Raw genomic sequence first — 13,323 nt, forward strand, 5'->3', positions numbered from 1 at the left:
GTGAAGGATGCATTCTACGCCACGCTCGAGTCTGTGGTTGATCAGTGCCACAGGCGAGATACACTTCTAGTCTTGGGGGATTTCAATGCATCGACTGGAACTGATAGGGATGGTTATGAGGTGTGTGTTGGTCCCCATGGGTCAGGAACTATGAACCAGAATAGCATTAAGTTCCTTAACTTTGCAAGAAGTCATGGACTTAGGGTGGCTGGTTCATGGTTTCAGTGCCCACAGGCTCATCGCAGGACTTGGTATTCCAATGCTGGTGATGTGGCAAAGGAGATTGACATTGTGCTCGTTGATGGTCGCTGGAGGATGATACCGAACTGCAGAGTCTCTCGGAGTGCTCAGTTCCTCAATACCAACCACAGCCTTTTTGTAGCAATGCTGAAGTTTCAGCTTAAATCCAGGAGAATGGTACTACCCCAGCCTTGGCTGGATGTTGGCAAGCTCAAGGATGAGAGGGGAGCTGAGGAGTTTCCGAACAGGCTGAGTGGGGAATTTGGGGGGTTTGAGTGCTTGAGTAATGCTGAGGTAAACAAAACCTCAGCACCACCCCAGCACATACCACCACAACCCGCCCCAGGAAGGTTGCCCCATGCTTTTCCTCATCAAAGAATGGGGGTCCCAAAGGCTTTGCCCCAGTCCCATTATCCGGTGTTCTCCCTTGTGAAGGGGAGCTGCACAGGAGGTACTCTCACAGAGTGGGTTCTTCTTCATTTGATTTTTTTGTGTGTATGTTGAAGAAAAAATCCAGCCTTGTACCAGCGAAATTACGGGAACACTTCATAAAATTGCATGGCGAGGGACAGTACAAGGATGCAATGCTGGATGAATTCAAATTCCAAAGAGCTAGACGCAAGGGCTACTTTGCACACTCACAACTTCATTCCAATTGATAAACTGATCCTCAGCACCTCGTATGAAGTTGTGTATCTAATCGCATCGTACCCAAACACTCATCAAACCCGCTGCATTGAAGATGGCCAACACCATGCTTGGAAAAGCTGCTGAAGAAAAGTTGTCTCTTGTTCCACTCTCAAATGACACCATCAGCAGCAGAATCGATGACATGAGCGATGATATCCTCGCCCAGGTAGTTGCAAATTTAGTTGCGAGTCCAACGAAATTCAGCCTTCTACTCGAAGAGACCACCGAAGTTTCTAATTTGAGTCAGCTCATCATATTTGTGCGTTATGTCAAGGGAGACGAGATCACGGAAGAGGTTCTGTTCTGCAAGCCTCTCACAACAACGACTAAAGCAGCTGATGTGAAGAAACTTGTGGATGGCTTCTTCAGAAGCAACGGTCTTTCATGGAACATGGTGTCTGCAGTTTGCTCGGACGGGGCTCCATCCATGCTGGGGCGCAACTCCGGTTTTGGAGCGCTGGTGAAGGCCGATGCACCACACATCATCGTCACGCATTGTGTCCTGCACAGACACGCGCTGGCATCAAAAACTCTGCCTCCAGAACTGGCCGATGTTCTGAAAATCGTCGTTGAAACTGTGAATTACGTGTGAAGCAGTGCTCTGAATCATCGCATCTTAAAAGAACTGTGCAATGAAATCGGCTCTGAATTCGAAGTCCTTCTATACCACTCTAACGTTCGGTGGTTATCACGAGGGAAGGTACCGAGGCACGTTTTTGCCTTGCGTATAGAATTAGCCCTGTTTCTGCGAGAGCCCAAGCATCGCCATGCAACTTATTTCGAAGAATCAAAAGTTCATCCTAGCCTTGGCGTACATGGCTGACATCTTCGACGCACTCAACCATCTCAATTGTCAGATGCAGGGCGGGTGGAGTGAATGTAATCGAAGCTGAAGAAAAGCTGAGCGCTTTTCGAAAGAAGTTGTGGAGGCGGCGAACAGAGAAGGACAACTTCACGAACTTTCTGCTACTGGACGAGTGCGTGAGCGGAACTGAAGATGATTCTGAAGTTGGAGGCACTGCTATACCAAGAGAACTGAAGCAAGGGATTGCCACGCACTTGGATGGGCTGGGAAAGTCATTCAAGTCATTTCCCTGACAAAGCACAACACCCAGCATGGGTGAGACAGCCATTTACTTTTGGCGTTACAACAGCAGATGTCAACGATCAATACCTCAACGACGTCATCGAACTTCAGCAGAGCCAGACTCAACAACTCTTTGACACATCAACGCTCTCAACGTTTTGGTGCCGCCAAATGGAAGGGTATCCTCTCATCGCTAAAATTGCCCTTGAGATCCTCACGCCGTTCATTACAATGTATCTCTGTGAGCATGCATTTTTGAAACTGCTGGACATCAAAACAAAGAAAAGGAGCAGACTTGCATGCGAAAGTGATATGAGGGTGGCCTTTGCCAAAACAAAGCCATGCATTTCCCAGATGGCCTCAAAAAAACAAGAACAAAAATCGCATTAAGATCCAATTCTTCTTATTATCCAAATATACGTTTGAATTTTGATGCAATTTGATTTTTATTTTTGTATTAATTAAAATTGAATTTATTCTTCTTATTATCCAAATATACTTTTGAATTTTGATGCAATTTTTTTTTTTGTATTAATTAAAATTTTAATTTTTGGTCAAATTTGAGGGGTTCGGCGAGTGTACAGAGGTATTTGTTAGGGTTCGGCGCCTCTGAAAAGGTTAAGAACCACTGTGCTAAGCTGATACAGACATACCCAAGAAGACTCAAAGCTGTAATCACCGTCAAAGGCACTTCTACAAAGTATTGCCTCAGGGGGTTGAATACTTATTAACGCAAGACATTTCAGCTTTTCATTTTTAATTGATTTGTAAACATTTCTAAAAACATGTTTTCACTTTGTCGTTATGAGGTTTTTTTGTTCAGATTGGTGACAAAAAATTTAAGTTTAATCCATTTTAAATTCAGGCTGTAACACAATAAAATGTAAAAAAAGTTAAGATGTGTGAATATTTTATGAAGGCCCTGTATGTATAGTATATCAAATATTGTTTTAATACTTTCTGAACATCTTTACAGTGGAATCTCATTAAGATGAAAAGTCTTCGAGAGGAATTGCAGTAAATATAATAACAGAAAATACAAATAAAAAAGGTAAATATGAATGAGATTGTTTTTTTTTTTTTGCTGTTATTTGAATAAAATTTATTTAAAGACAATTCCTTTAAACAAGACAACATTTGTAAATAAATTGCACTCAAGATAGAAACCACATCATATTAATATACTGTATTTTAAAAGACGATCATTATTTGTTATTAGAAAGAAAGAAAACCATCACTATTTGTTGATATTTGATGACCATCAATGTAAATTGATGACCATCAAATGTTGATAAAAAATCAATGTAAATTTATTGGCATCAACACTGCACTTCTGTTTCCTTCAGAGCTTTGTATCTTCACCAATTCACGATCCCACACCCTCAAAATAGACATAACAATGCAGCATGCTGTAGAGACAGCAAAATCAATTTGCCATTGTCCTTTGGCTGCTTGGAAAGATATATTGATTCCTCATGGAATGCAGCGACCATACCTCTGTCCACACCAATAAACTGGATCAAACTTACTGTGATACGCATCAATACGATAGATCACTGCTGTCCGCCATCTCTTCTTCTCTCTGACACCTGCATTTGGCTTCACTGTCGATGGTTGGCGATTCTTGGATACAAATTTATTTTCTCCATGGAAGCGGCTTTACCTCGACTGGAACAGCGACACAAATGTGAAAGATTAAATCTGCAGTGCTGTCTTGAAAGTGTTGGGCCACACGAGGCAGCAATTCAGAACATACAGTACACCACTCATCCCCTTAGTCACATGTTACATAGAAGCCATGTCACTATCTCTCTGGTGCCAGGAATCGAGATTATCACTTAAAAAGTACACTTTGTTGTCGATGAAAGGAGATAAAGCTGTTGCAGACCATTTGTCTTTGTGTCAGGTAAGGGTCTTTATTCAAGGAACTACCATCTTTGGAACCAGGTGAAACAATAGTTGCATTTCAGTTCAGCCGCTCATTGTGGGCCAGTGCCATGCACTGTATTGAGGCAGATAAACATGTGGAAAACCAAAAGCAGTGCATGAGGCAGATGGAGATAATAGCACACAAAAATCCGTTTTCATTATGTATTACTCGAGGTATCGACACATATAAGAAATGTAAGTATCAGTATGTCAGTCAGTCAGTGTGTGTCTCTTCCATAACTCCAAAACCATGAAACCCAGTGGCTCAAAACTTTGCATGCATACTAAGGGAACTCCAAGGGAGTGCATGAATGAAAACTGTGTATTTGAGTAAATTTAAATACCCGTTTGAAGATAATTAAATTCAAACAAAAATAGGCATTATCCTTGGTAATTATCAAGTGTTTCAAAAGATCAAATCAAAAAACAAAATCAGGCACTATCAAAAACAGGCACCAAAACAAATTATCCAGGCGTTCACCTCACAGCGGTCTTAATCCGCCATTTTGTTTTGGCCTCCAAAAATGCTTTGCTTTGGAACAGACCGTCATGTTTTCTGTGCAAGGAAGTGCTCGTCATCGAATTCCTGATCTTAATATCTACAAATCGCCCGCTAATCGCTGGCCAAGCAGGCCGTTTCTCATCCACTGTTTCTTTGGATTTTACAAGCTGCTTTGTAATGGAACACACCCCAGTTTCACTATTCTCTGACCTTTCCTTTTGCTGTATTTGGATTTTTGCTGAAATATTTGTAATGACTTTGTTGCTCAACTTTCAGGGGTATTCTTTGATGTTTGTTTATTTGCACCTTTTTGTGTTATCTGCTTTCATTTAGGATGGTATTTCATTTCATTAGGAGCTTGGGGCAATGGTGTTTGTTTGTTTGTTTGACATTTTCTTTTAAAACTTTGAAACAGTCATTTTCTCAAAATTCATAACTTACTACGCGAGTTTCCCGTCACTTTGCTGATGGGTGTCATCAAAAGCCATGCTGTACTTCACAAACATAATGTTGCATACCTTTCTGTGAGGATTACTGATGATGTAAAATGAAGTAAACATGTGAAAAGGGATATTTTATAACACATACTTGTTGTTTGTGCACTTCTTCCATGGTCTTTTATTGATTCGATAAATATTACGATGTATAATTTTGAGTGCTGCTTCCATGTCCTTCTAATGGATTGCTGCTTTGGTAGAATAATGAAAGTTTCCGTTTCAACTGCTGCATGAAGAACCCATTAGCACTTTTTCTTTTTCAAAATCGGAAAAGAAGCTATTTAATTAAATCGATTATTATCTTTTGAACGGAACCATTTTTATTTTATTCCGACAAAAGAAACCCTTCAGAATAAAACGTGAAAGAGAAACTCGGCTCCTTTAATAACAACTCATAAAACTCTGCGACTGATGAGATTGGCAAAACATCTCAAAGAAACTATTATTTTATTATGCGATGCGTTTTTGGCAAAACACACCACCCAGAGACAACGCCGAGGAAAAGGGGTGAAGACCCACACCCTTGGAATAGTTGTGGGGAAGAGACTCGAAGCGACGATACAGTTTTAACCCTACGGTATGGTACTACATATACTGTCTTCTTCTTCTTTGGAAAGTGGCAAACGAAACAAACTGCTTGGCTGCATCATTTTTCTGGGAATGTGGCTATGCCACTGATACAATGCCCCTGTTTACCAATAAGCTGGTACTCATTTTGCTGACCTCGGAAGGATGAGAGGCTGAGTTAAGCCTCCTGGTGTTAATTCAGTGGAATAACAGGAATTCAATGGAATAACAGGGGCTTAAACTCAACATCATTCGATCTTAAGCCAGCCACCTTAACCGTTGAGCCAAAACCAGGCCTGTGCACCAATTCCTGTGATGGGACTCGATCTTTGCCTTGCTTCCTTCTCAAGTTTTATATGATGTGAATGTGTACCTTTAAGTGCGTGTGTGTGTGTATGTGTGTGTGTGTGTGTGTGTGTGTGTGTGTGTGTGTGTGTGTGTGTGTGTGTGTGTGTGTGTGTGTGTGTGTGTGTGTGTGTGTGTGTGTGTGTGTATATATATATATATATATATATATATATATATATATATATATATATATATATATATATATATGAATATGCATATACAGAAATAGATGTACACTGATGAGCCAAAACATTATGACCACTGACAGGTGAAGTGAATAACATTATCTTGTTACAATGGCACCTGTCAAGGGGTGGGATATATTTCGCAGCAAGTAAACAGTCAGTTCTTGAAGTTGATGTGTTGGATGCAGGAGAAATGGGCAGGAGTAAACACCTGAGCGACTTTGACAAGGGCCAAATTGTTACGGTCAGATGACTGGGTCAGAGCATCTCTGAAACGGCAAGGCTTGTGGGGTGTTCCAGGTCAGCAGTGGTGAGTACCTACTGACAGTGGTCCGAGGAGGGACAAACCACAAACCGGCGACAGGGTGTTGGATGCCCAAGGCTCATCGATGCACGAGGGCAACGAAGGCTATCCTGTTTGGTCCGAACCGACAGAAGGTCTACTGTGGCACAAGTCACAGAAAATTTTAATGGTGGTCACGGGAGGAATGTGTCACAATCCACACTGCATCACACCCTGCTGCATATGGGGCTGCATAGACGCAGACCAGTCAGAGTGCCCATGATGACCCCTGTCCACCGTCGAAAGCGCCTACAATGGGCACGCAAGCGTCGGAACTGGACTTTGGAGCAGTGGAAGAAAGTCACCTGGTCCGATGAGTTCCATTTTCTTTTAGAACACATGGATGGCTGTGTACGTGTGCACCATTTACCTGGGGAGTTGATGGCACCAGGATGCACTGTGGGAAGAAGACAAGCTGGTAGAGGGAGTGTGATGCTCTGGGAAATGTTCTCATAGGAAACCGTGGGTCCAGCCATTCATGTGGATGTCAATTTGACACGTGTCACCTACATAAACACCGTTGCAGACCAGGTTCACCCCTTCATGGCAATGGTATTCCCTGTTGGCAATGGCCTCTTTCAGCAAGATAATGCACCCTGCCTCACTGCACACATTGTTCGGGAATGGTTTGAGGAACATGATGAAGTGTTCAAGGTGTTGCACTGGCCTCCAAATTCTCCAGATCTCAATCCGATTGAGCATCTGTGGGATGTGCTGGACCGACAAGTCTGATCCACGGCGGCTCCACCTCGCAACTTACAGGACTTGAAGGATCTGCTACTAATGTTTGGAGCCAGATACCACAGGACACCTTCAGGGGTCTTGTTGAGTCCATGCCTTGGCGGGTCGGTGCTGTTTTAGCGGCACACGGAGGACCACCAGCATATTAGGCAGGTGGTCATAATGTTTTGGCTCATCACTGAATATATGCATGGATACATAAATGGTGATACATATAAATAAAAATACACTGTATATATATATATATATATATATATATATATATATATATATATATATATATATATATATATATATACATATATATATATACATATATATACATATATATATATACATATATATATATATATACATATATATATATATATATATATATATATATATATATATATATATATATATACATATATATATACATATATATATATATATATATATATATATATATATATATATATATATATATATATATATATATATATATATATATATATATATATATATATATATACATATACATATACATACACATACATATATACATATATACTATTGACTATTGCAACTTAGTTTCGGGTGTTTTTAATATGTACGTTGGATTTCAGACACAAATTGACAGTCTAAGAGGGCGTGTTCATTCTGGGAAGTACGTTGGATTTCAGACACAACTTGACAGTCGAAGACGGTGGACAAGGAGGCCTATGTGCGAGGAATCTGTGAGGGGGTAGAGCATCACCTGTGGACAGGTGATTCTTGTCCCGCTTACAGGGGAATTCGCGCATTACGTTCATCCAAGCCCATCCCTCGGAGCACTGCAGTTCGAGCAGAGAGTGGTAGGCTCTTGACAGAGGAGTCTGAAGTGAAGGCCCGCTGGGCCGGTTACTTTGAGCGGTTGTACCGGGCTGATCCCCCAGCTGTCGAATTGGACGTCAAGGGTGTTACAATCCCTGTTGCTGACCCTCGAATCAACTGTGGTCCACCTTCGCTTGTGGAAACATGGGCTGCGGTGAACCAGTTGAAACGGGGCAAAGCTCCAGGGATCTGTGGCATCCATGCCGAACTTCTCAAGGCTGGTGGAAATGCTGCACTCGTGTCGTTGCATGCAGTTTTGTTCTCTGCCTGGAACACAGGCATCATCCCAACTGACTGGAAGAGGGGCCTTGTTGTCCCTCTCTGGAAAGGGAAGGGTGATCGGCAAGACTGCAACTACTACCGAGGGGTGACGCTGCTCTCAGTGCCGGGCAAGGTCTTTGCTCGGATAATTCTAGATAGGGTTCGCCAACATCTGCTTGAGCACCAGCGTCCAGAGCAGTCAGGCCTTACACCAAAGAGGTCAACGATTGACCGTATCCTTGCACTTCGTGTCCTCACCGAACGCAGACGAGAGTTTCGGCAGGGGCTGCTTTCAGCCTATGTTGATCTCTGTAAAGCGTTCGATTCAGTTAATCGGGATGTCCTCTGGAGGATTCTTGGTCTTCGTGGGGTGCCACCAAAACTGATCGATCTGATGTCTGAACTCTACTCTGGTACTGAGAGTGCTGTGAAGTGTGGTGGTACCATCTCTGACTTATTTCCAGTTATTACTGGAGTTCGTCAGGGATGTGTACTTGCCCCCACACTTTTCAGCACTTGTATGGACTGAATTTTATGGAGGATGTCGGAGAGATCAAGTTGCGGTGCATCGTTTGGAAATGTCAAGATCTCAGACCTTGATTTTGCAGATGATGCAGTCATCTTTGCGGAGACTTTAGACATCCTCTTGGGGGCCCTCAAGGTGCTGAATGAGGAGTCGGAGCTGTTGGGATTACGGGTTTCTTGGGTCAAAACTGAGATCCAGGCTTTCGGTGACATCTTGGATGCTGCTGTCCTGTCTGTGTCTGTTTGTGGTGAGGATGTTGAGGTCGTGGAGAGATTCACTTACCTTGGCAGTGATATTCATGTCTCTGCTGGCTGCGAGTCAGAGGTCAATAGACGTCTGGGTCGGGCCTGGAGAGTCATGGATTCACTGGATCATGGGGTGTGGCGCTGCCGGTACCTGTGCGGGAGGACGAAAGTCCGAGTCTTCAGGTCCTTGGTACTTCCAGTCTTGCTCTATGGGTGCGAGACTTGGACTCTGACCAAGGATCTGAGACGGAGACTTAATTCCTTTGGTGCCAGGTCTCTTCGGAGAATTCTTGGCTATCGCTGGTCGGATTTTGTGTCCAACGAGCTGAGAGAGACTCGGATGAGATTTGTTACCTGCATAGTCCGTGAGCGTCAGTTGCGGCTGTATGGACATGTGGCTCGTTTTCCTGACGCTGATCCTGCTCACCAGATTCTCTCAGCGAGGGAGTCTCATGAGTGGAAGAGGCCAGTGTGCCGACCACGTGCCTCGTGGTTGCAACAGGTTGACCATCATCTCAAGGAGATGGGGATGGGCCTGGCATCTGCCTGGGGGATGGCCAGATGGAGGCCCCTGGAGTACCGGCGGAAAGTGGACGCAGCGACGCGCTGTTCTGGCACATGCTCCCATACCTGAGCTGATATATATATATATATATATATATATATACATATATATATATATATATATATATATATATATATATATACATATATATATATATATATATATATACATATATATACATATATATATATACATATATATATATATATATATATATATATATATATATATATATATATATATATATATATATATATATATATATACATATATACATATATATATATATATATATATATATATATATATATATATATATATATATATATATATATATATATATACATATATATATATATATATATATATATATATATATATATATATATATATATATATATATATATATATATATATATATATATATATATATATATATATATATATATATATATATATATATATATATATATATATATATATATATATATATATATATATATATATATATATATATATATATATATATATATATATATATATATATATATATATATATATATATATATATATATATATATATATATATATATATATATATATATATATATATATATATATATATATATATATATATATATATATATATATATATATATATATATATATATATACATATATATATATATATATATATATATATATATATATATATATATATATATATATATATATATATATATATATATATATATATATATATATATATATATATATATATATATATATATATATATATATATATATATATATATATATATATATATATATATATATATATATATATATATATATATATATATATAAATATATATCTTCTCTTCTTCTTCTTTCGGCTGCTCCCATGAGGGGTCGCCACAGCGGATCATCCGTTTGATCCGCATAGTGATTTGGCACATGTTTTACGCCGGATGCCCTTCCTGACGCAACCTTGGTCGTCTCTTACAACACAGGGATAAGGTACACCTATTTTAACCGGGGTATACACCGGCCCAGTATACTGGTACTCATTTCACCGACCTCGGAAGGATGACAGGCTGAGTCAACCCCCTGGTGTATTAATTCAGTGGCCCAACGGGGTTTGAACTCAGGACCTCTTGGATTTTTTGATGTGGTCTTGTCCGAGACATTTGATAAATTTTCACTTTACCCTATAGACACAGAGCACGGCAGTTATAAATTCAGGTTTGAAGTGAAGACACTTTTACGGGCCCAACAAAATTATCCACATTTTCATGGTTCTTCCAAAAGTGCGTGCATTCGCTGTGAGGTTGCTACTCATTGCATATATATATATTAATATATATATATATATATATATATATATATATATATATATATATATATATATATATATATATATATATATATATATATATATATATATATATATATATATATATATATATATATATATATATATATATATATATATATATATATATATATATATATATATATATATATATATATATATATATATATATATATATATATATATATATATATATATATATATATATATATATATATATATATATATATATATATATATATATATATATATATATATATATATATATATATATATATATATATATATATATATATATATATATATATATATATATATATATATATATATATATATATATATATATATATATATATATATATATATATATATATATATATATATATATATATATATATATATATATATATATATATATATATATATATATATATATATATATATATATATATATATATATATATATATATATATATATATATATATATATATATATATATATATATATATATATATATATATATATATATATATATATATATATATATATATATATATATATATATATATATATATATATATATATATATATATATATATATATATATATATATATATATACCTGGTGTTGGCGCAGTGGTTAGGGCAGCGGCTTGGGATCCAAATGGTCCTGAGTTCAAGCCCCGTTGAGCCACTGAATTAATACACCAGGGGGGTTGACTCAGCCTGTCATCCTTCCGAGGTCGGCAAAATGAGTACCAGTATACTGGGCCGGTGTATACCCCGGTTAAAATAGGTGTACCATATCCCTGTGTCATAAGAGGTGACCAGGGTTGCGTCAGGAAGGGCATCCGGCGTAAAACATGTGCCAAATCTCTATGCGGATCATACGGATGATCCACTGTGGCGACCCCTTACGGGAGCAGCCGAAAGAAGAAGAAGAAGAGTTACGGATCTGGAAGCCAGAAGCATTCATCATACAGATGTCCTAAAAGTCAGTTGTGCCATTAAGTATGTGTGTTGTCAGATCCCTTTCCTTTTGTCTCGTGGGAGAATCAAAGGCATGCATTGCGATTTCTTTTCAGTTAGGTTATTAAATCTTTACATCCAACGAACCCTCCAACAAGCCATCCAACAACCATCCCATCTGCATGACCCCTTCGGCCCATCACGCTCCATCACCACCCACTGGCATCACCACCACAAATTCTGAATTTCTTTAATTTTATTTGAAGTTGCTAGTTTCAATAAAAACAAGCTCGAATGAGCTAAGATTCTCGTCCTCTTAATGATGACGTCATAAAAACGAATATGACGTCATTGTGATGCATCAGGTTTGCGATAAATTATCTGTGCTAATGCCTGGCTTGATTCCCGCAAACAAAATTCAAACAGCTTGCCTAGTTTCTGAGATAATGGTATTGGCGATTTCCATTAGCGGTGATATGTCAACTTTTTTTCTAGGAAGAATTTCCAAAATCGGAGATCGTTACTGCCTGTGCGTGGGCTTTCTGCATATACATGGCAAGTTTTACGAAGATCCGATGAAAACTCTGGGTTGTGAAACAAAAAAAAATGTTGGTGGTAGTGAAAAAAAAAACCAACAAATCTGTAGTGAATGTGGTAACTGTTAAGCTTGTTTTTTTGTGAAGGTTTGGCTGAAGACATTGCAAAGCTGAGCTGAGAGATTAGAGTCGTAATTGGCTCCACCCGCCGAAAATAAGGGCAAGTTGAAACCGAACAGGGCAAGAGAAACGTGCTCATCCCATTTGGCGCTAAAGGTAATTGGCTGAATGGTTAAATTTGAGTGAGCGTGACGCAGAGTTGGAGTGGAGCCTCTGGGTGTGAAGTTGCATAACGATTAAGCATTTAGATTGCTATGGAAGATTGAAAGAGATGCAATGAGGGCAGTTTAGGCCTCTGAACTAAAATTGTTTTTCTCAAGCACCAAAAGCTTTCCATGTACTCATGAACTCCTTTTCTCAGAATTTTACCACTTTTCTTTCTTATTTGAACACTAATGGTGTGTTTTACTCTTTTGGGTGTGTGCACACCTCACTGCAGAAGAAGGCCATTTTTAATTTCTTTGACATTCTGCAATAGAACTTGTATAGCATTGTCGTTTTTTTGATGTGAAGTCTTATCCTAGACATTTGATAAATTTTCACTTTACCCTATAGACACAGAGCACGGCAGTTATAAATTCAGGTTTGAAGTGAAGACACTTTTACGGGCCCAACAAAATTATCCACATTTTCATGGTTCTTCCAAAAGTGCGTGCATTCGCTGTGAGGTTGCTACTCATTGCAATTCACTGCAAGGAAGTGTGGGCGAAGTTGCTGGTTACTTCCATAACATTTTAAATGC

The sequence above is a fragment of the Eptatretus burgeri genome, chromosome 17 (assembly GCF_056783735.1).
Source record: "Eptatretus burgeri isolate ZD-2024b chromosome 17, Ebu_testis_v1, whole genome shotgun sequence".
Classification (NCBI taxonomy): Eukaryota; Metazoa; Chordata; class Myxini; order Myxiniformes; family Myxinidae; genus Eptatretus; species Eptatretus burgeri.